The sequence below is a fragment of the Hippoglossus hippoglossus genome, chromosome 7 (assembly GCF_009819705.1).
Source record: "Hippoglossus hippoglossus isolate fHipHip1 chromosome 7, fHipHip1.pri, whole genome shotgun sequence".
Lineage (NCBI taxonomy): Eukaryota > Metazoa > Chordata > Actinopteri > Pleuronectiformes > Pleuronectidae > Hippoglossus > Hippoglossus hippoglossus.
In genome coordinates, this window is record NC_047157.1 from 9,574,541 (window position 1) to 9,595,336 (window position 20,796).

General features: G+C 47.0%; 1 protein-coding gene and 47 non-coding genes across 49 annotated transcripts in view; 1 reads left to right on the forward strand and 47 right to left on the reverse strand.

Annotated features, from left to right (window-relative positions):
• The window catches only part of sema3h (sema domain, immunoglobulin domain (Ig), short basic domain, secreted, (semaphorin) 3H), a 211,619-nt gene that overhangs the window by 11,575 nt on the left and 179,248 nt on the right, over positions 1-20,796 (forward strand). The gene's annotated exons all lie outside the window — the stretch shown is intronic.
• trnav-aac lies at positions 274-346 on the reverse strand. Its single transcript has one exon. It is a non-coding gene; the product is annotated as a tRNA-Val (tRNA).
• Positions 458-529, reverse strand: trnad-guc. Its single transcript has one exon. It is a non-coding gene; the product is annotated as a tRNA-Asp (tRNA).
• Positions 605-676, reverse strand: trnam-cau. Its single transcript has one exon. It is a non-coding gene; the product is annotated as a tRNA-Met (tRNA).
• Positions 683-755, reverse strand: trnar-ccu. Its single transcript has one exon. It is a non-coding gene; the product is annotated as a tRNA-Arg (tRNA).
• On the reverse strand, positions 1,680-1,752 carry trnav-aac. Its single transcript has one exon. It is a non-coding gene; the product is annotated as a tRNA-Val (tRNA).
• trnad-guc lies at positions 1,864-1,935 on the reverse strand. Its single transcript has one exon. It is a non-coding gene; the product is annotated as a tRNA-Asp (tRNA).
• Positions 2,089-2,161, reverse strand: trnar-ccu. The gene has a single exon. It is a non-coding gene; the product is annotated as a tRNA-Arg (tRNA).
• On the reverse strand, positions 3,086-3,158 carry trnav-aac. The gene has a single exon. It is a non-coding gene; the product is annotated as a tRNA-Val (tRNA).
• Positions 3,270-3,341, reverse strand: trnad-guc. Its single transcript has one exon. It is a non-coding gene; the product is annotated as a tRNA-Asp (tRNA).
• On the reverse strand, positions 3,495-3,567 carry trnar-ccu. Its single transcript has one exon. It is a non-coding gene; the product is annotated as a tRNA-Arg (tRNA).
• On the reverse strand, positions 4,270-4,342 carry trnav-aac. Its single transcript has one exon. It is a non-coding gene; the product is annotated as a tRNA-Val (tRNA).
• On the reverse strand, positions 4,454-4,525 carry trnad-guc. Its single transcript has one exon. It is a non-coding gene; the product is annotated as a tRNA-Asp (tRNA).
• trnar-ccu lies at positions 4,679-4,751 on the reverse strand. The gene has a single exon. It is a non-coding gene; the product is annotated as a tRNA-Arg (tRNA).
• On the reverse strand, positions 5,676-5,748 carry trnav-aac. Its single transcript has one exon. It is a non-coding gene; the product is annotated as a tRNA-Val (tRNA).
• trnad-guc lies at positions 5,860-5,931 on the reverse strand. The gene has a single exon. It is a non-coding gene; the product is annotated as a tRNA-Asp (tRNA).
• trnar-ccu lies at positions 6,085-6,158 on the reverse strand. Its single transcript has one exon. It is a non-coding gene; the product is annotated as a tRNA-Arg (tRNA).
• trnav-aac lies at positions 6,861-6,933 on the reverse strand. Its single transcript has one exon. It is a non-coding gene; the product is annotated as a tRNA-Val (tRNA).
• trnad-guc lies at positions 7,045-7,116 on the reverse strand. Its single transcript has one exon. It is a non-coding gene; the product is annotated as a tRNA-Asp (tRNA).
• Positions 7,270-7,342, reverse strand: trnar-ccu. Its single transcript has one exon. It is a non-coding gene; the product is annotated as a tRNA-Arg (tRNA).
• On the reverse strand, positions 8,267-8,339 carry trnav-aac. Its single transcript has one exon. It is a non-coding gene; the product is annotated as a tRNA-Val (tRNA).
• On the reverse strand, positions 8,451-8,522 carry trnad-guc. Its single transcript has one exon. It is a non-coding gene; the product is annotated as a tRNA-Asp (tRNA).
• On the reverse strand, positions 8,676-8,748 carry trnar-ccu. Its single transcript has one exon. It is a non-coding gene; the product is annotated as a tRNA-Arg (tRNA).
• On the reverse strand, positions 9,673-9,745 carry trnav-aac. The gene has a single exon. It is a non-coding gene; the product is annotated as a tRNA-Val (tRNA).
• trnad-guc lies at positions 9,857-9,928 on the reverse strand. Its single transcript has one exon. It is a non-coding gene; the product is annotated as a tRNA-Asp (tRNA).
• On the reverse strand, positions 10,082-10,154 carry trnar-ccu. Its single transcript has one exon. It is a non-coding gene; the product is annotated as a tRNA-Arg (tRNA).
• Positions 11,079-11,151, reverse strand: trnav-aac. Its single transcript has one exon. It is a non-coding gene; the product is annotated as a tRNA-Val (tRNA).
• Positions 11,263-11,334, reverse strand: trnad-guc. Its single transcript has one exon. It is a non-coding gene; the product is annotated as a tRNA-Asp (tRNA).
• Positions 11,488-11,560, reverse strand: trnar-ccu. Its single transcript has one exon. It is a non-coding gene; the product is annotated as a tRNA-Arg (tRNA).
• trnav-aac lies at positions 12,485-12,557 on the reverse strand. Its single transcript has one exon. It is a non-coding gene; the product is annotated as a tRNA-Val (tRNA).
• trnad-guc lies at positions 12,669-12,740 on the reverse strand. Its single transcript has one exon. It is a non-coding gene; the product is annotated as a tRNA-Asp (tRNA).
• trnar-ccu lies at positions 12,894-12,966 on the reverse strand. The gene has a single exon. It is a non-coding gene; the product is annotated as a tRNA-Arg (tRNA).
• trnav-aac lies at positions 13,891-13,963 on the reverse strand. The gene has a single exon. It is a non-coding gene; the product is annotated as a tRNA-Val (tRNA).
• Positions 14,075-14,146, reverse strand: trnad-guc. Its single transcript has one exon. It is a non-coding gene; the product is annotated as a tRNA-Asp (tRNA).
• Positions 14,300-14,372, reverse strand: trnar-ccu. The gene has a single exon. It is a non-coding gene; the product is annotated as a tRNA-Arg (tRNA).
• On the reverse strand, positions 15,297-15,369 carry trnav-aac. The gene has a single exon. It is a non-coding gene; the product is annotated as a tRNA-Val (tRNA).
• Positions 15,481-15,552, reverse strand: trnad-guc. Its single transcript has one exon. It is a non-coding gene; the product is annotated as a tRNA-Asp (tRNA).
• On the reverse strand, positions 15,706-15,778 carry trnar-ccu. The gene has a single exon. It is a non-coding gene; the product is annotated as a tRNA-Arg (tRNA).
• Positions 16,703-16,775, reverse strand: trnav-aac. The gene has a single exon. It is a non-coding gene; the product is annotated as a tRNA-Val (tRNA).
• On the reverse strand, positions 16,887-16,958 carry trnad-guc. Its single transcript has one exon. It is a non-coding gene; the product is annotated as a tRNA-Asp (tRNA).
• On the reverse strand, positions 17,112-17,184 carry trnar-ccu. Its single transcript has one exon. It is a non-coding gene; the product is annotated as a tRNA-Arg (tRNA).
• trnav-aac lies at positions 18,109-18,181 on the reverse strand. Its single transcript has one exon. It is a non-coding gene; the product is annotated as a tRNA-Val (tRNA).
• trnad-guc lies at positions 18,293-18,364 on the reverse strand. Its single transcript has one exon. It is a non-coding gene; the product is annotated as a tRNA-Asp (tRNA).
• On the reverse strand, positions 18,518-18,590 carry trnar-ccu. The gene has a single exon. It is a non-coding gene; the product is annotated as a tRNA-Arg (tRNA).
• trnav-aac lies at positions 19,515-19,587 on the reverse strand. The gene has a single exon. It is a non-coding gene; the product is annotated as a tRNA-Val (tRNA).
• On the reverse strand, positions 19,699-19,770 carry trnad-guc. The gene has a single exon. It is a non-coding gene; the product is annotated as a tRNA-Asp (tRNA).
• On the reverse strand, positions 19,924-19,996 carry trnar-ccu. Its single transcript has one exon. It is a non-coding gene; the product is annotated as a tRNA-Arg (tRNA).
• trnad-guc lies at positions 20,677-20,748 on the reverse strand. Its single transcript has one exon. It is a non-coding gene; the product is annotated as a tRNA-Asp (tRNA).

Consider the following 20,796-nt stretch of genomic DNA (forward strand, 5'->3'; position numbering starts at 1 on the left):
TCACCCTGTATGGGAGTTGAACCCATAATCCCTGGTTTAGGAGTACAGGGCCTTATTTACCAAAGTCAGGAGGTGCTGTGTTAAACAGCTGTAGTCCCTCTTTGTGAAATATTTACTGACAATCACATCCTGGCTAAAATATTGTTAGCAGAGGATAGTTTCTATCTATCGACCTCTGGGTTATGGGCCCAGCACGCTTCCGCTGCGCCACTCTGCTTGTAACCATCCTGTTTGGGACTTGAACCCTCTGTTACGCTCCAGGAGAAAAACCTCAGTTTCCGCCCGGTCTCGAACCGGGGACCTTTCGCGTGTTAGGCGAACGTGATAACCACTACACTACGGAAACTGATTGTGGCATTTGACGACTGCCAGCGGAGCCACAACCTCTGAGCTCAACAATACCTGGTATTAGGTCATGACATGAACTAATATTGATTAAATAGGTTAAAGACTTATTCTCCCCGTCGGGGAATCGAACCCCGGTCTTCCGCGTGACAGGCGGAGATACTGTCCACTATACTAACGAGGAGGGGTGAGAGGTACCATGTGACCACGCCTACGCAATCATAAAACTGCTTCAATCACATCCTGGCAAAAAAGTTGTTAGCAGAGGATAGTTTCGATCTATCGACCTCTGGGTTATGGGCCCAGCACGCTTCCGCTGCGCCACTCTGCTGTTAATCACCCCAGATGGGACTTGAACCCACAATCCCTGGCTTAGGAGGCCAGTGCCTTATCCATTAGGCCACTGGGGCCCATTTGGATGTGTTTTCCACCTGATTTCGCTCGAAAACATGGCGCTATAGAGTGACATGTGCATAGGCAACTTGGTTTGCTTGTGTTTCTTGTAGACATTTTGCCTCTCATCCAAAAGGCTTGTTCACTTCTACCTGGAAGCTTTCAGGTATTTAACCTCTTTAGGTCTTTGTGTTGACAGTCGTTGGGTTGAACAGATAGGTCGTTGAAACCTCCACCAGCTCGTGGGTCATTGGGGTCTCCCGAGTTGAGGTGTGAATGCTATTGTTACCTACTAGTCACAGACCCAACCTGATATTGTGTGAATCATTAGGGTCACAGGATTTGGGGTGTGGTTGGGTATTGACTTGTCTGGGAAAAGATTTAGGACTGAAGTGTAGGTGGCTGACCCACAGAGGTTAAATAACAGAAACCTCCCTTAATCAGTTAGAAAGAAAAGAACAGTTTTGGATTGGAAATGAACAATTTTAAGAAACACAAGGAGGACAGTGCCTATCTACCAACTGTATTAAACAGCTGTAGTCCCTCTTTGTGAAATATTTACTGACAATCACATCCTGGCAAAAACATTGTTAGCAGAGGATAGTTTCGATCTATCGACCTCTGGGTTATGGGCCCAGCACGCTTCCGCTGCGCCACTCTGCTGTTAATCACCCTGTATGGGAGTTGAACCCATAATCCCTGGTTTAGGAGTACAGGGCCTTATTTACCAAAGTCAGGAGGTGCTGTGTTAAACAGCTGTAGTCCCTCTTTGTGAAATATTTACTGACAATCACATCCTGGCTAAAATATTGTTAGCAGAGGATAGTTTCTATCTATCGACCTCTGGGTTATGGGCCCAGCACGCTTCCGCTGCGCCACTCTGCTTGTAACCATCCTGTTTGGGACTTGAACCCTCTGTTACGCTCCAGGAGAAAAACCTCTGTTTCCGCCCAGTCTTGAACCGGGGACCTTTCACGTGTTAGGCGAACGTGATAACCACTACACTACGGAAACTGATTGTGGCATTTGACGACTGCCAGCGGAGCCACAACCTCTGAGCTCAACAATACCTGGTATTAGGTCAGGACATGAGCTAATATTGATTAAATAGGTTAAAGACTTATTCTCCCCGTCGGGGAATCGAACCCCGGTCTTCCGCGTGACAGGCGGAGATACTGTCCACTATACTAACGAGGAGGGGTGAGAGGTACCATGTGACCACGCCTACGCAATCATAAAACTGCTTCAATCACATCCTGGCAAAAAAGTTGTTAGCAGAGGATAGTTTCGATCTATCGACCTCTGGGTTATGGGCCCAGCACGCTTCCGCTGCGCCACTCTGCTGTTAATCACCCCAGATGGGACTTGAACCCACAATCCCTGGCTTAGGAGGCCAGTGCCTTATCCATTAGGCCACTGGGGCCCATTTGGATGTGTTTTCCACCTGATTTCGCTCGAAAACATGGCGCTATAGAGTGACATGTGCATAGGCAACTTGGTTTGCTTGTGTTTCTTGTAGACATTTTGCCTCTCATCCAAAAGGCTTGTTCACTTCTACCTGGAAGCTTTCAGGTATTTAACCTCTTTAGGTCTTTGTGTTGACAGTCGTTGGGTTGAACAGATAGGTCGTTGAAACCTCCACCAGCTCGTGGGTCATTGGGGTCTCCCGAGTTGAGGTGTGAATGCTATTGTTACCTACTAGTCACAGACCCAACCTGATATTGTGTGAATCATTAGGGTCACAGGATTTGGGGTGTGGTTGGGTATTGACTTGTCTGGGAAAAGATTTAGGACTGAAGTGTAGGTGGCTGACCCACAGAGGTTAAATAACAGAAACCTCCCTTAATCAGTTAGAAAGAAAAGAACAGTTTTGGATTGGAAATGAACAATTTTAAGAAACACAAGGAGGACAGTGCCTATCTACCAACTGTATTAAACAGCTGTAGTCCCTCTTTGTGAAATATTTACTGACAATCACATCCTGGCAAAAACATTGTTAGCAGAGGATAGTTTCGATCTATCGACCTCTGGGTTATGGGCCCAGCACGCTTCCGCTGCGCCACTCTGCTGTTAATCACCCTGTATGGGAGTTGAACCCATAATCCCTGGTTTAGGAGTACAGGGCCTTATTTACCAAAGTCAGGAGGTGCTGTGTTAAACAGCTGTAGTCCCTCTTTGTGAAATATTTACTGACAATCACATCCTGGCTAAAATATTGTTAGCAGAGGATAGTTTCTATCTATCGACCTCTGGGTTATGGGCCCAGCACGCTTCCGCTGCGCCACTCTGCTTGTAACCATCCTGTTTGGGACTTGAACCCTCTGTTACGCTCCAGGAGAAAAACCTCTGTTTCCGCCCGGTCTCGAACCGGGGACCTTTCGCGTGTTAGGCGAACGTGATAACCACTACACTACGGAAACTGATTGTGGCATTTGACGACTGCCAGCTGAGCCACAACCTCTGAGCTCAACAATACCTGGTATTAGGTCATGACATGAGCTAATATTGATTAAATAGGTTAAAGACTTATTCTCCCCGTCGGGGAATCGAACCCCGGTCTTCCGCGTGACAGGCGGAGATACTGTCCACTATACTAACGAGGAGGGGTGAGAGGTACCATGTGACCACGCCTACGCAATCATAAAACTGCTTCAATCACATCCTGGCAAAAAAGTTGTTAGCAGAGGATAGTTTCGATCTATCGACCTCTGGGTTATGGGCACAGCACGCTTCCGCTGCGCCACTCTGCTGTTAATCACCCCAGATGGGACTTGAAGCCACAATCCCTGGCTTAGGAGGCCAGTGCCTTATCCATTAGGCCACTGGGGCCCATTTGGATGTGTTTTCCACCTGATTTCGCTCGAAAACATGGCGCTATAGAGTGACATGTGCATAGGCAACTTGGTTTGCTTGTGTTTCTTGTAGACATTTTGCCTCTCATCCAAAAGGCTTGTTCACTTCTACCTGGAAGCTTTCAGGTATTTAACCTCTTTAGGTCTTTGTGTTGACAGTCGTTGGGTTGAACAGATAGGTCGTTGAAACCTCCACCAGCTCGTGGGTCATTGGGGTCTCCCGAGTTGAGGTGTGAATGCTATTGTTACCTACTAGTCACAGACCCAACCTGATATTGTGTGAATCATTAGGGTCACAGGATTTGGGGTGTGGTTGGGTATTGACTTGTCTGGGAAAAGATTTAGGACTGAAGTGTAGGTGGCTGACCCACAGAGGTTAAATAACAGAAACCTCCCTTAATCAGTTAGAAAGAAAAGAACAGTTTTGGATTGGAAATGAACAATTTTAAGAAACACAAGGAGGACAGTGCCTATCTACCAACTGTATTAAACAGCTGTAGTCCCTCTTTGTGAAATATTTACTGACAATCACATCCTGGCTAAAATATTGTTAGCAGAGGATAGTTTCTATCTATCGACCTCTGGGTTATGGGCCCAGCACGCTTCCGCTGCGCCACTCTGCTTGTAACCATCCTGTTTGGGACTTGAACCCTCTGTTACGCTCCAGGAGAAAAACCTCTGTTTCCGCCCGGTCTCGAACCGGGGACCTTTCGCGTGTTAGGCGAACGTGATAACCACTACACTAAGGAAACTGATTGTGGCATTTGACGACTGCCAGCGGAGCCACGACCTCTGAGCTCAACAATACCTGGTATTAGGTCAGGACATGAGCTAATATTGATTAAATAGGTTAAAGACTTATTCTCCCCGTCGGGGAATCGAACCCCGGTCTTCCGCGTGACAGGCGGAGATACTGTCCACTATACTAACGAGGAGGGGTGAGAGGTACCATGTGACCACGCCTACGCAATCATAAAACTGCTTCAATCACATCCTGGCAAAAAAGTTGTTAGCAGAGGATAGTTTCGATCTATCGACCTCTGGGTTATGGGCCCAGCACGCTTCCGCTGCGCCACTCTGCTGTTATTCACCCCAGATGGGACTTGAAGCCACAATCCCTGGCTTAGGAGGCCAGTGCCTTATCCATTAGGCCACTGGGGCCCATTTGGATGTGTTTTCCACCTGATTTCGCTCGAAAACATGGCGCTATTGAGTGACATGTGCATAGGCAACTTGGTTTGCTTGTGTTTCTTGTAGACATTTTGCCTCTCATCCAAAAGGCTTGTTCACTTCTACCTGGAAGCTTTCAGGTATTTAACCTCTTTAGGTCTTTGTGTTGACAGTCGTTGGGTTGAACAGATAGGTCGTTGAAACCTCCACCAGCTCGTGGGTCATTGGGGTCTCCCGAGTTGAGGTGTGAATGCTATTGTTACCTACTAGTCACAGACCCAACCTGATATTGTGTGAATCATTAGGGTCACAGGATTTGGGGTGTGGTTGGGTATTGACTTGTCTGGGAAAAGATTTAGGACTGAAGTGTAGGTGGCTGACCCACAGAGGTTAAATAACAGAAACCTCCCTTAATCAGTTAGAAAGAAAAGAACAGTTTTGGATTGGAAATGAACAATTTTAAGAAACACAAGGAGGACAGTGCCTATCTACCAACTGTATTAAACAGCTGTAGTCCCTCTTTGTGAAATATTTACTGACAATCACATCCTGGCAAAAACATTGTTAGCAGAGGATAGTTTCGATCTATCGACCTCTGGGTTATGGGCCCAGCACGCTTCCGCTGCGCCACTCTGCTGTTAATCACCCTGTATGGGAGTTGAACCCATAATCCCTGGTTTAGGAGTACAGGGCCTTATTTACCAAAGTCAGGAGGTGCTGTGTTAAACAGCTGTAGTCCCTCTTTGTGAAATATTTACTGACAATCACATCCTGGCTAAAATATTGTTAGCAGAGGATAGTTTCTATCTATCGACCTCTGGGTTATGGGCCCAGCACGCTTCCGCTGCGCCACTCTGCTTGTAACCATCCTGTTTGGGACTTGAACCCTCTGTTACGCTCCAGGAGAAAAACCTCTGTTTCCGCCCGGTCTCGAACCGGGGACCTTTCGCGTGTTAGGCGAACGTGATAACCACTACACTACGGAAACTGATTGTGGCATTTGACGACTGCCAGCGGAGCCACAACCTCTGAGCTCAACAATACCTGGTATTAGGTCATGACATGAGCTAATATTGATTAAATAGGTTAAAGACTTATTCTCCCCGTCGGGGAATCGAACCCCGGTCTTCCGCGTGACAGGCGGAGATACTGTCCACTATACTAACGAGGAGGGGTGAGAGGTACCATGTGACCACGCCTACGCAATCATAAAACTGCTTCAATCACATCCTGGCAAAAAAGTTGTTAGCAGAGGATAGTTTCGATCTATCGACCTCTGGGTTATGGGCCCAGCACGCTTCCGCTGCGCCACTCTGCTGTTAATCACCCCAGATGGGACTTGAAGCCCACAATCCCTGGCTTAGGAGGCCAGTGCCTTATCCATTAGGCCACTGGGGCCCATTTGGATGTGTTTTCCACCTGATTTCGCTCGAAAACATGGCGCTATAGAGTGACATGTGCATAGGCAACTTGGTTTGCTTGTGTTTCTTGTAGACATTTTGCCTCTCATCCAAAAGGCTTGTTCACTTCTACCTGGAAGCTTTCAGGTATTTAACCTCTTTAGGTCTTTGTGTTGACAGTCGTTGGGTTGAACAGATAGGTCGTTGAAACCTCCACCAGCTCGTGGGTCATTGGGGTCTCCCGAGTTGAGGTGTGAATGCTATTGTTACCTACTAGTCACAGACCCAACCTGATATTGTGTGAATCATTAGGGTCACAGGATTTGGGGTGTGGTTGGGTATTGACTTGTCTGGGAAAAGATTTAGGACTGAAGTGTAGGTGGCTGACCCACAGAGGTTAAATAACAGAAACCTCCCTTAATCAGTTAGAAAGAAAAGAACAGTTTTGGATTGGAAATGAACAATTTTAAGAAACACAAGCAGGACAGTGCCTATCTACCAACTGTATTAAACAGCTGTAGTCCCTCTTTGTGAAATATTTACTGACAATCACATCCTGGCTAAAATATTGTTAGCAGAGGATAGTTTCTATCTATCGACCTCTGGGTTATGGGCCCAGCACGCTTCCGCTGCGCCACTCTGCTTGTAACCATCCTGTTTGGGACTTGAACCCTCTGTTACGCTCCAGGAGAAAAACCTCTGTTTCCGCCCGGTCTCGAACCGGGGACCTTTCGCGTGTTAGGCGAACGTGATAACCACTACACTACGGAAACTGATTGTGGCATTTGACGACTGCCAGCGGAGCCACAACCTCTGAGCTCAACAATACCTGGTATTAGGTCATGACATGAGCTAATATTGATTAAATAGGTTAAAGACTTATTCTCCCCGTCGGGGAATCGAACCCCGGTCTTCCGCGTGACAGGCGGAGATACTGTCCACTATACTAACGAGGAGGGGTGAGAGGTACCATGTGACCACGCCTACGCAATCATAAAACTGCTTCAATCACATCCTGGCAAAAAAGTTGTTAGCAGAGGATAGTTTCGATCTATCGACCTCTGGGTTATGGGCCCAGCACGCTTCCGCTGCGCCACTCTGCTGTTAATCACCCCAGATGGGACTTGAAGCCACAATCCCTGGCTTAGGAGGCCAGTGCCTTATCCATTAGGCCACTGGGGCCCATTTGGATGTGTTTTCCACCTGATTTCGCTCGAAAACATGGCGCTATAGAGTGACATGTGCATAGGCAACTTGGTTTGCTTGTGTTTCTTGTAGACATTTTGCCTCTCATCCAAAAGGCTTGTTCACTTCTACCTGGAAGCTTTCAGGTATTTAACCTCTTTAGGTCTTTGTGTTGACAGTCGTTGGGTTGAACAGATAGGTCGTTGAAACCTCCACCAGCTCGTGGGTCATTGGGGTCTCCCGAGTTGAGGTGTGAATGCTATTGTTACCTACTAGTCACAGACCCAACCTGATATTGTGTGAATCATTAGGGTCACAGGATTTGGGGTGTGGTTGGGTATTGACTTGTCTGGGAAAAGATTTAGGACTGAAGTGTAGGTGGCTGACCCACAGAGGTTAAATAACAGAAACCTCCCTTAATCAGTTAGAAAGAAAAGAACAGTTTTGGATTGGAAATGAACAATTTTAAGAAACACAAGGAGGACAGTGCCTATCTACCAACTGTATTAAACAGCTGTAGTCCCTCTTTGTGAAATATTTACTGACAATCACATCCTGGCAAAAACATTGTTAGCAGAGGATAGTTTCGATCTATCGACCTCTGGGTTATGGGCCCAGCACGCTTCCGCTGCGCCACTCTGCTGTTAATCACCCTGTATGGGAGTTGAACCCATAATCCCTGGTTTAGGAGTACAGGGCCTTATTTACCAAAGTCAGGAGGTGCTGTGTTAAACAGCTGTAGTCCCTCTTTGTGAAATATTTACTGACAATCACATCCTGGCTAAAATATTGTTAGCAGAGGATAGTTTCTATCTATCGACCTCTGGGTTATGGGCCCAGCACGCTTCCGCTGCGCCACTCTGCTTGTAACCATCCTGTTTGGGACTTGAACCCTCTGTTACGCTCCAGGAGAAAAACCTCTGTTTCCGCCCGGTCTCGAACCGGGGACCTTTCGCGTGTTAGGCGAACGTGATAACCACTACACTACGGAAACTGATTGTGGCATTTGACGACTGCCAGCGGAGCCACAACCTCTGAGCTCAACAATACCTGGTATTAGGTCATGACATGAGCTAATATTGATTAAATAGGTTAAAGACTTATTCTCCCCGTCGGGGAATCGAACCCCGGTCTTCCGCGTGACAGGCGGAGATACTGTCCACTATACTAACGAGGAGGGGTGAGAGGTACCATGTGACCACGCCTACGCAATCATAAAACTGCTTCAATCACATCCTGGCAAAAAAGTTGTTAGCAGAGGATAGTTTCGATCTATCGACCTCTGGGTTATGGGCCCAGCACGCTTCCGCTGCGCCACTCTGCTGTTAATCACCCCAGATGGGACTTGAACCCACAATCCCTGGCTTAGGAGGCCAGTGCCTTATCCATTAGGCCACTGGGGCCCATTTGGATGTGTTTTCCACCTGATTTCGCTCGAAAACATGGCGCTATAGAGTGACATGTGCATAGGCAACTTGGTTTGCTTGTGTTTCTTGTAGACATTTTGCCTCTCATCCAAAAGGCTTGTTCACTTCTACCTGGAAGCTTTCAGGTATTTAACCTCTTTAGGTCTTTGTGTTGACAGTCGTTGGGTTGAACAGATAGGTCGTTGAAACCTCCACCAGCTCGTGGGTCATTGGGGTCTCCCGAGTTGAGGTGTGAATGCTATTGTTACCTACTAGTCACAGACCCAACCTGATATTGTGTGAATCATTAGGGTCACAGGATTTGGGGTGTGGTTGGGTATTGACTTGTCTGGGAAAAGATTTAGGACTGAAGTGTAGGTGGCTGACCCACAGAGGTTAAATAACAGAAACCTCCCTTAATCAGTTAGAAAGAAAAGAACAGTTTTGGATTGGAAATGAACAATTTTAAGAAACACAAGCAGGACAGTGCCTATCTACCAACTGTATTAAACAGCTGTAGTCCCTCTTTGTGAAATATTTACTGACAATCACATCCTGGCAAAAACATTGTTAGCAGAGGATAGTTTCGATCTATCGACCTCTGGGTTATGGGCCCAGCACGCTTCCGCTGCGCCACTCTGCTGTTAATCACCCTGTATGGGAGTTGAACCCATAATCCCTGGTTTAGGAGTACAGGGCCTTATTTACCAAAGTCAGGAGGTGCTGTGTTAAACAGCTGTAGTCCCTCTTTGTGAAATATTTACTGACAATCACATCCTGGCTAAAATATTGTTAGCAGAGGATAGTTTCTATCTATCGACCTCTGGGTTATGGGCCCAGCACGCTTCCGCTGCGCCACTCTGCTTGTAACCATCCTGTTTGGGACTTGAACCCTCTGTTACGCTCCAGGAGAAAAACCTCTGTTTCCGCCCGGTCTCGAACCGGGGACCTTTCGCGTGTTAGGCGAACGTGATAACCACTACACTACGGAAACTGATTGTGGCATTTGACGACTGCCAGCGGAGCCACAACCTCTGAGCTCAACAATACCTGGTATTAGGTCATGACATGAGCTAATATTGATTAAATAGGTTAAAGACTTATTCTCCCCGTCGGGGAATCGAACCCCGGTCTTCCGCGTGACAGGCGGAGATACTGTCCACTATACTAACGAGGAGGGGTGAGAGGTACCATGTGACCACGCCTACGCAATCATAAAACTGCTTCAATCACATCCTGGCAAAAAAGTTGTTAGCAGAGGATAGTTTCGATCTATCGACCTCTGGGTTATGGGCCCAGCACGCTTCCGCTGCGCCACTCTGCTGTTAATCACCCCAGATGGGACTTGAACCCACAATCCCTGGCTTAGGAGGCCAGTGCCTTATCCATTAGGCCACTGGGGCCCATTTGGATGTGTTTTCCACCTGATTTCGCTCGAAAACATGGCGCTATAGAGTGACATGTGCATAGGCAACTTGGTTTGCTTGTGTTTCTTGTAGACATTTTGCCTCTCATCCAAAAGGCTTGTTCACTTCTACCTGGAAGCTTTCAGGTATTTAACCTCTTTAGGTCTTTGTGTTGACAGTCGTTGGGTTGAACAGATAGGTCGTTGAAACCTCCACCAGCTCGTGGGTCATTGGGGTCTCCCGAGTTGAGGTGTGAATGCTATTGTTACCTACTAGTCACAGACCCAACCTGATATTGTGTGAATCATTAGGGTCACAGGATTTGGGGTGTGGTTGGGTATTGACTTGTCTGGGAAAAGATTTAGGACTGAAGTGTAGGTGGCTGACCCACAGAGGTTAAATAACAGAAACCTCCCTTAATCAGTTAGAAAGAAAAGAACAGTTTTGGATTGGAAATGAACAATTTTAAGAAACACAAGGAGGACAGTGCCTATCTACCAACTGTATTAAACAGCTGTAGTCCCACTTTGTGAAATATTTACTGACAATCACATCCTGGCAAAAACATTGTTAGCAGAGGATAGTTTCGATCTATCGACCTCTGGGTTATGGGCCCAGCACGCTTCCGCTGCGCCACTCTGCTGTTAATCACCCTGTATGGGAGTTGAACCCATAATCCCTGGTTTAGGAGTACAGGGCCTTATTTACCAAAGTCAGGAGGTGCTGTGTTAAACAGCTGTAGTCCCTCTTTGTGAAATATTTACTGACAATCACATCCTGGCTAAAATATTGTTAGCAGAGGATAGTTTCTATCTATCGACCTCTGGGTTATGGGCCCAGCACGCTTCCGCTGCGCCACTCTGCTTGTAACCATCCTGTTTGGGACTTGAACCCTCTGTTACGCTCCAGGAGAAAAACCTCTGTTTCCGCCCGGTCTCGAACCGGGGACCTTTCGCGTGTTAGGCGAACGTGATAACCACTACACTACGGAAACTGATTGTGGCATTTGACGACTGCCAGCGGAGCCACAACCTCTGAGCTCAACAATACCTGGTATTAGGTCATGACATGAGCTAATATTGATTAAATAGGTTAAAGACTTATTCTCCCCGTCGGGGAATCGAACCCCGGTCTTCCGCGTGACAGGCGGAGATACTGTCCACTATACTAACGAGGAGGGGTGAGAGGTACCATGTGACCACGCCTACGCAATCATAAAACTGCTTCAATCACATCCTGGCAAAAAAGTTGTTAGCAGAGGATAGTTTCGATCTATCGACCTCTGGGTTATGGGCCCAGCACGCTTCCGCTGCGCCACTCTGCTGTTAATCACCCCAGATGGGACTTGAAGCCACAATCCCTGGCTTAGGAGGCCAGTGCCTTATCCATTAGGCCACTGGGGCCCATTTGGATGTGTTTTCCACCTGATTTCGCTCGAAAACATGGCGCTATAGAGTGACATGTGCATAGGCAACTTGGTTTGCTTGTGTTTCTTGTAGACATTTTGCCTCTCATCCAAAAGGCTTGTTCACTTCTACCTGGAAGCTTTCAGGTATTTAACCTCTTTAGGTCTTTGTGTTGACAGTCGTTGGGTTGAACAGATAGGTCGTTGAAACCTCCACCAGCTCGTGGGTCATTGGGGTCTCCCGAGTTGAGGTGTGAATGCTATTGTTACCTACTAGTCACAGACCCAACCTGATATTGTGTGAATCATTAGGGTCACAGGATTTGGGGTGTGGTTGGGTATTGACTTGTCTGGGAAAAGATTTAGGACTGAAGTGTAGGTGGCTGACCCACAGAGGTTAAATAACAGAAACCTCCCTTAATCAGTTAGAAAGAAAAGAACAGTTTTGGATTGGAAATGAACAATTTTAAGAAACACAAGGAGGACAGTGCCTATCTACCAACTGTATTAAACAGCTGTAGTCCCTCTTTGTGAAATATTTACTGACAATCACATCCTGGCAAAAACATTGTTAGCAGAGGATAGTTTCGATCTATCGACCTCTGGGTTATGGGCCCAGCACGCTTCCGCTGCGCCACTCTGCTGTTAATCACCCTGTATGGGAGTTGAACCCATAATCCCTGGTTTAGGAGTACAGGGCCTTATTTACCAAAGTCAGGAGGTGCTGTGTTAAACAGCTGTAGTCCCTCTTTGTGAAATATTTACTGACAATCACATCCTGGCTAAAATATTGTTAGCAGAGGATAGTTTCTATCTATCGACCTCTGGGTTATGGGCCCAGCACGCTTCCGCTGCGCCACTCTGCTTGTAACCATCCTGTTTGGGACTTGAACCCTCTGTTACGCTCCAGGAGAAAAACCTCTGTTTCCGCCCGGTCTCGAACCGGGGACCTTTCGCGTGTTAGGCGAACGTGATAACCACTACACTACGGAAACTGATTGTGGCATTTGACGACTGCCAGCGGAGCCACGACCTCTGAGCTCAACAATACCTGGTATTAGGTCATGACATGAGCTAATATTGATTAAATAGGTTAAAGACTTATTCTCCCCGTCGGGGAATCGAACCCCGGTCTTCCGCGTGACAGGCGGAGATACTGTCCACTATACTAACGAGGAGGGGTGAGAGGTACCATGTGACCACGCCTACGCAATCATAAAACTGCTTCAATCACATCCTGGCAAAAAAGTTGTTAGCAGAGGATAGTTTCGATCTATCGACCTCTGGGTTATGGGCCCAGCACGCTTCCGCTGCGCCACTCTGCTGTTAATCACCCCAGATGGGACTTGAAGCCACAATCCCTGGCTTAGGAGGCCAGTGCCTTATCCATTAGGCCACTGGGGCCCATTTGGATGTGTTTTCCACCTGATTTCGCTCGAAAACATGGCGCTATAGAGTGACATGTGCATAGGCAACTTGGTTTGCTTGTGTTTCTTGTAGACATTTTGCCTCTCATCCAAAAGGCTTGTTCACTTCTACCTGGAAGCTTTCAGGTATTTAACCTCTTTAGGTCTTTGTGTTGACAGTCGTTGGGTTGAACAGATAGGTCGTTGAAACCTCCACCAGCTCGTGGGTCATTGGGGTCTCCCGAGTTGAGGTGTGAATGCTATTGTTACCTACTAGTCACAGACCCAACCTGATATTGTGTGAATCATTAGGGTCACAGGATTTGGGGTGTGGTTGGGTATTGACTTGTCTGGGAAAAGATTTAGGACTGAAGTGTAGGTGGCTGACCCACAGAGGTTAAATAACAGAAACCTCCCTTAATCAGTTAGAAAGAAAAGAACAGTTTTGGATTGGAAATGAACAATTTTAAGAAACACAAGGAGGACAGTGCCTATCTACCAACTGTATTAAACAGCTGTAGTCCCTCTTTGTGAAATATTTACTGACAATCACATCCTGGCAAAAACATTGTTAGCAGAGGATAGTTTCGATCTATCGACCTCTGGGTTATGGGCCCAGCACGCTTCCGCTGCGCCACTCTGCTGTTAATCACCCTGTATGGGAGTTGAACCCATAATCCCTGGTTTAGGAGTACAGGGCCTTATTTACCAAAGTCAGGAGGTGCTGTGTTAAACAGCTGTAGTCCCTCTTTGTGAAATATTTACTGACAATCACATCCTGGCTAAAATATTGTTAGCAGAGGATAGTTTCTATCTATCGACCTCTGGGTTATGGGCCCAGCACGCTTCCGCTGCGCCACTCTGCTTGTAACCATCCTGTTTGGGACTTGAACCCTCTGTTACGCTCCAGGAGAAAAACCTCTGTTTCCGCCCGGTCTCGAACCGGGGACCTTTCGCGTGTTAGGCGAACGTGATAACCACTACACTACGGAAACTGATTGTGGCATTTGACGACTGCCAGCGGAGCCACAACCTCTGAGCTCAACAATACCTGGTATTAGGTCATGACATGAGCTAATATTGATTAAATAGGTTAAAGACTTATTCTCCCCGTCGGGGAATCGAACCCCGGTCTTCCGCGTGACAGGCGGAGATACTGTCCACTATACTAACGAGGAGGGGTGAGAGGTACCATGTGACCACGCCTACGCAATCATAAAACTGCTTCAATCACATCCTGGCAAAAAAGTTGTTAGCAGAGGATAGTTTCGATCTATCGACCTCTGGGTTATGGGCCCAGCACGCTTCCGCTGCGCCACTCTGCTGTTAATCACCCCAGATGGGACTTGAACCCACAATCCCTGGCTTAGGAGGCCAGTGCCTTATCCATTAGGCCACTGGGGCCCATTTGGATGTGTTTTCCACCTGATTTCGCTCGAAAACATGGCGCTATAGAGTGACATGTGCATAGGCAACTTGGTTTGCTTGTGTTTCTTGTAGACATTTTGCCTCTCATCCAAAAGGCTTGTTCACTTCTACCTGGAAGCTTTCAGGTATTTAACCTCTTTAGGTCTTTGTGTTGACAGTCGTTGGGTTGAACAGATAGGTCGTTGAAACCTCCACCAGCTCGTGGGTCATTGGGGTCTCCCGAGTTGAGGTGTGAATGCTATTGTTACCTACTAGTCACAGACCCAACCTGATATTGTGTGAATCATTAGGGTCACAGGATTTGGGGTGTGGTTGGGTATTGACTTGTCTGGGAAAAGATTTAGGACTGAAGTGTAGGTGGCTGACCCACAGAGGTTAAATAACAGAAACCTCCCTTAATCAGTTAGAAAGAAAAGAACAGTTTTGGATTGGAAATGAACAATTTTAAGAAACACAAGGAGGACAGTGCCTATCTACCAACTGTATTAAACAGCTGTAGTCCCTCTTTGTGAAATATTTACTGACAATCACATCCTGGCAAAAACATTGTTAGCAGAGGATAGTTTCGATCTATCGACCTCTGGGTTATGGGCCCAGCACGCTTCCGCTGCGCCACTCTGCTGTTAATCACCCTGTATGGGAGTTGAACCCATAATCCCTGGTTTAGGAGTACAGGGCCTTATTTACCAAAGTCAGGAGGTGCTGTGTTAAACAGCTGTAGTCCCTCTTTGTGAAATATTTACTGACAATCACATCCTGGCTAAAATATTGTTAGCAGAGGATAGTTTCTATCTATCGACCTCTGGGTTATGGGCCCAGCACGCTTCCGCTGCGCCACTCTGCTTGTGACCATCCTGTTTGGGACTTGAACCCTCTGTTACGCTCCAGGAGAAAAACCTCAGTTTCCGCCCGGTCTCGAACCGGGGACCTTTCGCGTGTTAGGCGAACGTGATAACCACTACACTACGGAAACTGATTGTGGCATTTGACGACTGCCAGCGGAGCCACAACCTCTGAGCTCAACAATACCTGGTATTAGGTCATGACATGAGCTAATATTGATTAAATAGGTTAAAGACTTATTCTCCCCGTCGGGGAATCGAACCCCGGTCTTCCGCGTGACAGGCGGAGATACTGTCCACTATACTAACGAGGAGGGGTGAGAGGTACCATGTGACCACGCCTACGCAATCATAAAACTGCTTCAATCACATCCTGGCAAAAAAGTTGTTAGCAGAGGATAGTTTCGATCTATCGACCTCTGGGTTATGGGCCCAGCACGCTTCCGCTGCGCCACTCTGCTGTTAATCACCCCAGATGGGACTTGAACCCACAATCCCTGGCTTAGGAGGCCAGTGCCTTATCCATTAGGCCACTGGGGCCCATTTGGATGTGTTTTCCACCTGATTTCGCTCGAAAACATGGCGCTATAGAGTGACATGTGCATAGGCAACTTGGTTTGCTTGTGTTTCTTGTAGACATTTTGCCTCTCATCCAAAAGGCTTGTTCACTTCTACCTGGAAGCTTTCAGGTATTTAACCTCTTTAGGTCTTTGTGTTGACAGTCGTTGGGTTGAACAGATAGGTCGTTGAAACCTCCACCAGCTCGTGGGTCATTGGGGTCTCCCGAGTTGAGGTGTGAATGCTATTGTTACCTACTAGTCACAGACCCAACCTGATATTGTGTGAATCATTAGGGTCACAGGATTTGGGGTGTGGTTGGGTATTGACTTGTCTGGGAAAAGATTTAGGACTGAAGTGTAGGTGGCTGACCCACAGAGGTTAAATAACAGAAACCTCCCTTAATCAGTTAGAAAGAAAAGAACAGTTTTGGATTGGAAATGAACAATTTTAAGAAACACAAGCAGGACAGTGCCTATCTACCAACTGTATTAAACAGCTGTAGTCCCTCTTTGTGAAATATTTACTGACAATCACATCCTGGCAAAAACATTGTTAGCAGAGGATAGTTTCGATCTATCGACCTCTGGGTTATGGGCCCAGCACGCTTCCGCTGCGCCACTCTGCTGTTAATCACCCTGTATGGGAGTTGAACCCATAATCCCTGGTTTAGGAGTACAGGGCCTTATTTACCAAAGTCAGGAGGTGCTGTGTTAAACAGCTGTAGTGCCTCTTTGTGAAATATTTACTGACAATCACATCCTGGCTAAAATATTGTTAGCAGAGGATAGTTTCTATCTATCGACCTCTGGGTTATGGGCCCAGCACGCTTCCGCTGCACCACTCTGCTTGTAACCATCCTGTTTGGGACTTGAACCCTCTGTTACGCTCCAGGAGAAAAACCTCAGTTTCCGCCCGGTCTCGAACCGGGGACCTTTCGCGTGTTAGGCGAACGTGATAACCACTACACTACGGAAACTGATTGTGGCATTTGACGACTGCCAGCGGAGCCACAACCTCTGAGCTCAACAATACCTGGTATTAGGTCATGACATGAGCTAATATTGATTAAATAGGTTAAAGACTTATTCTCCCCGTCGGGGAATCGAACCCCGGTCTTCCGCGTGACAGGCGGAGATACTGTCCACTATACTAACGAGGAGGGGTGAGAGGTACCATGTGACCACGCCTACGCAATCATAAAACTGCTTCAATCACATCCTGGCAAAAAAGTTGTTAGCAGAGGATAGTTTCGATCTATCGACCTCTGGGTTATGGGCCCAGCACGCTTCCGCTGCGCCACTCTGCTGTTAATCACCCCAGATGGGACTTGAACCCACAATCCCTGGCTTAGGAGGCCAGTGCCTTATCCATTAGGCCACTGGGGCCCATTTGGATGTGTTTTCCACCTGATTTCGCTCGAAAACATGGCGCTATAGAGTGACATGTGCATAGGCAACTTGGTTTGCTTGTGTTTCTTGTAGACATTTTGCCTCTCATCCAAAAGGCTTGTTCACTTCTACCTGGAAGCTTTCAGGTATTTAACCTCTTTAGGTCTTTGTGTTGACAGTCGTTGGGTTGAACAGATAGGTCGTTGAAACCTCCACCAGCTCGTGGGTCATTGGGGTCTCCCGAGTTGAGGTGTGAATGCTATTGTTACCTACTAGTCACAGACCCAACCTGATATTGTGTGAATCATTAGGGTCACAGGATTTGGGGTGTGGTTGGGTATTGACTTGTCTGGGAAAAGATTTAGGACTGAAGTGTAGGTGGCTGACCCACAGAGGTTAAATAACAGAAACCTCCCTTAATCAGTTAGAAAGAAAAGAACAGTTTTGGATTGGAAATGAACAATTTTAAGAAACACAAGGAGGACAGTGCCTATCTACCAACTGTATTAAACAGCTGTAGTCCCTCTTTGTGAAATATTTACTGACAATCACATCCTGGCAAAAACATTGTTAGCAGAGGATAGTTTCGATCTATCGACCTCTGGGTTATGGGCCCAGCACGCTTCCGCTGCGCCACTCTGCTGTTAATCACCCTGTATGGGAGTTGAACCCATAATCCCTGGTTTAGGAGTACAGGGCCTTATTTACCAAAGTCAGGAGGTGCTGTGTTAAACAGCTGTAGTCCCTCTTTGTGAAATATTTACTGACAATCACATCCTGGCTAAAATATTGTTAGCAGAGGATAGTTTCTATCTATCGACCTCTGGGTTATGGGCCCAGCACGCTTCCGCTGCGCCACTCTGCTTGTAACCATCCTGTTTGGGACTTGAACCCTCTGTTACGCTCCAGGAGAAAAACCTCTGTTTCCGCCCGGTCTCGAACCGGGGACCTTTCGCGTGTTAGGCGAACGTGATAACCACTACACTACGGAAACTGATTGTGGCATTTGACGACTGCCAGCGGAGCCACAACCTCTGAGCTCAACAATACCTGGTATTAGGTCATGACATGAGCTAATATTGATTAAATAGGTTAAAGACTTATTCTCCCCGTCGGGGAATCGAACCCCGGTCTTCCGCGTGACAGGCGGAGATACTGTCCACTATACTAACGAGGAGGGGTGAGAGGTACCATGTGACCACGCCTACGCAATCATAAAACTGCTTCAATCACATCCTGGCAAAAAAGTTGTTAGCAGAGGATAGTTTCGATCTATCGACCTCTGGGTTATGGGCCCAGCACGCTTCCGCTGCGCCACTCTGCTGTTAATCACCCCAGATGGGACTTGAAGCCACAATCCCTGGCTTAGGAGGCCAGTGCCTTATCCATTAGGCCACTGGGGCCCATTTGGATGTGTTTTCCACCTGATTTCGCTCGAAAACATGGCGCTATAGAGTGACATGTGCATAGGCAACTTGGTTTGCTTGTGTTTCTTGTAGACATTTTGCCTCTCATCCAAAAGGCTTGTTCACTTCTACCTGGAAGCTTTCAGGTATTTAACCTCTTTAGGTCTTTGTGTTGACAGTCGTTGGGTTGAACAGATAGGTCGTTGAAACCTCCACCAGCTCGTGGGTCATTGGGGTCTCCCGAGTTGAGGTGTGAATGCTATTGTTACCTACTAGTCACAGACCCAACCTGATATTGTGTGAATCATTAGGGTCACAGGATTTGGGGTGTGGTTGGGTATTGACTTGTCTGGGAAAAGATTTAGGACTGAAGTGTAGGTGGCTGACCCACAGAGGTTAAATAACAGAAACCTCCCTTAATCAGTTAGAAAGAAAAGAACAGTTTTGGATTGGAAATGAACAATTTTAAGAAACACAAGGAGGACAGTGCCTATCTACCAACTGTATTAAACAGCTGTAGTCCCTCTTTGTGAAATATTTACTGACAATCACATCCTGGCAAAAACATTGTTAGCAGAGGATAGTTTCGATCTATCGACCTCTGGGTTATGGGCCCAGCACGCTTCCGCTGCGCCACTCTGCTGTTAATCACCCTGTATGGGAGTTGAACCCATAATCCCTGGTTTAGGAGTACAGGGCCTTATTTACCAAAGTCAGGAGGTGCTGTGTTAAACAGCTGTAGTCCCTCTTTGTGAAATATTTACTGACAATCACATCCTGGCTAAAATATTGTTAGCAGAGGATAGTTTCTATCTATCGACCTCTGGGTTATGGGCCCAGCACGCTTCCGCTGCGCCACTCTGCTTGTAACCATCCTGTTTGGGACTTGAACCCTCTGTTACGCTCCAGGAGAAAAACCTCTGTTTCCGCCCGGTCTCGAACCGGGGACCTTTCGCGTGTTAGGCGAACGTGATAACCACTACACTACGGAAACTGATTGTGGCATTTGACGACTGCCAGCGGAGCCACGACCTCTGAGCTCAACAATACCTGGTATTAGGTCATGACATGAGCTAATATTGATTAAATAGGTTAAAGACTTATTCTCCCCGTCGGGGAATCGAACCCCGGTCTTCCGCGTGACAGGCGGAGATACTGTCCACTATACTAACGAGGAGGGGTGAGAGGTACCATGTGACCACGCCTACGCAATCATAAAACTGCTTCAATCACATCCTGGCAAAAAAGTTGTTAGCAGAGGATAGTTTCGATCTATCGACCTCTGGGTTATGGGCCCAGCACGCTTCCGCTGCGCCACTCTGCTGTTATTCACCCCAGATGGGACTTGAAGCCACAATCCCTGGCTTAGGAGGCCAGTGCCTTATCCATTAGGCCACTGGGGCCCATTTGGATGTGTTTTCCACCTGATTTCGCTCGAAAACATGGCGCTATAGAGTGACATGTGCATAGGCAACTTGGTTTGCTTGTGTTTCTTGTAGACATTTTGCCTCTCATCCAAAAGGCTTGTTCACTTCTACCTGGAAGCTTTCAGGTATTTAACCTCTTTAGGTCTTTGTGTTGAACAGATAGGTCGTTGAAACCTCCACCAGCTCGTGGGTCATTGGGGTCTCCCGAGTTGAGGTGTGAATGCTATTGTTACCTACTAGTCACAGACCCAACCTGATATTGTGTGAATCATTAGGGTCACAGGATTTGGGGTGTGGTTGGGTATTGACTTGTCTGGGAAAAGATTTAGGACTGAAGTGTAGGTGGCTGACCCACAGAGGTTAAATAACAGAAACCTCCCTTAATCAGTTAGAAAGAAAAGAACAGTTTTGGATTGGAAATGAACAATTTTAAGAAACACAAGGAGGACAGTGCCTATCTACCAACTGTATTAAACAGCTGTAGTCCCTCTTTGTGAAATATTTACTGACAATCACATCCTGGCTAAAATATTGTTAGCAGAGGATAGTTTCTATCTATCGACCTCTGGGTTATGCCACAACCTCTGAGCTCAACATACCTGGTATTAGGTCGATGACATGAACTAATATTGATTAAATAGGTTAAAAGACTTATTCTCCCCGTCGGGGAATCGAACCCCGGTCTTCCGCGTGACAGGCGGAGATACTGTCCACTATACTAACGAGGAGGGGTGAGAGGTACCATGTGACCACGCCTACGCAATCATAAAACTGCT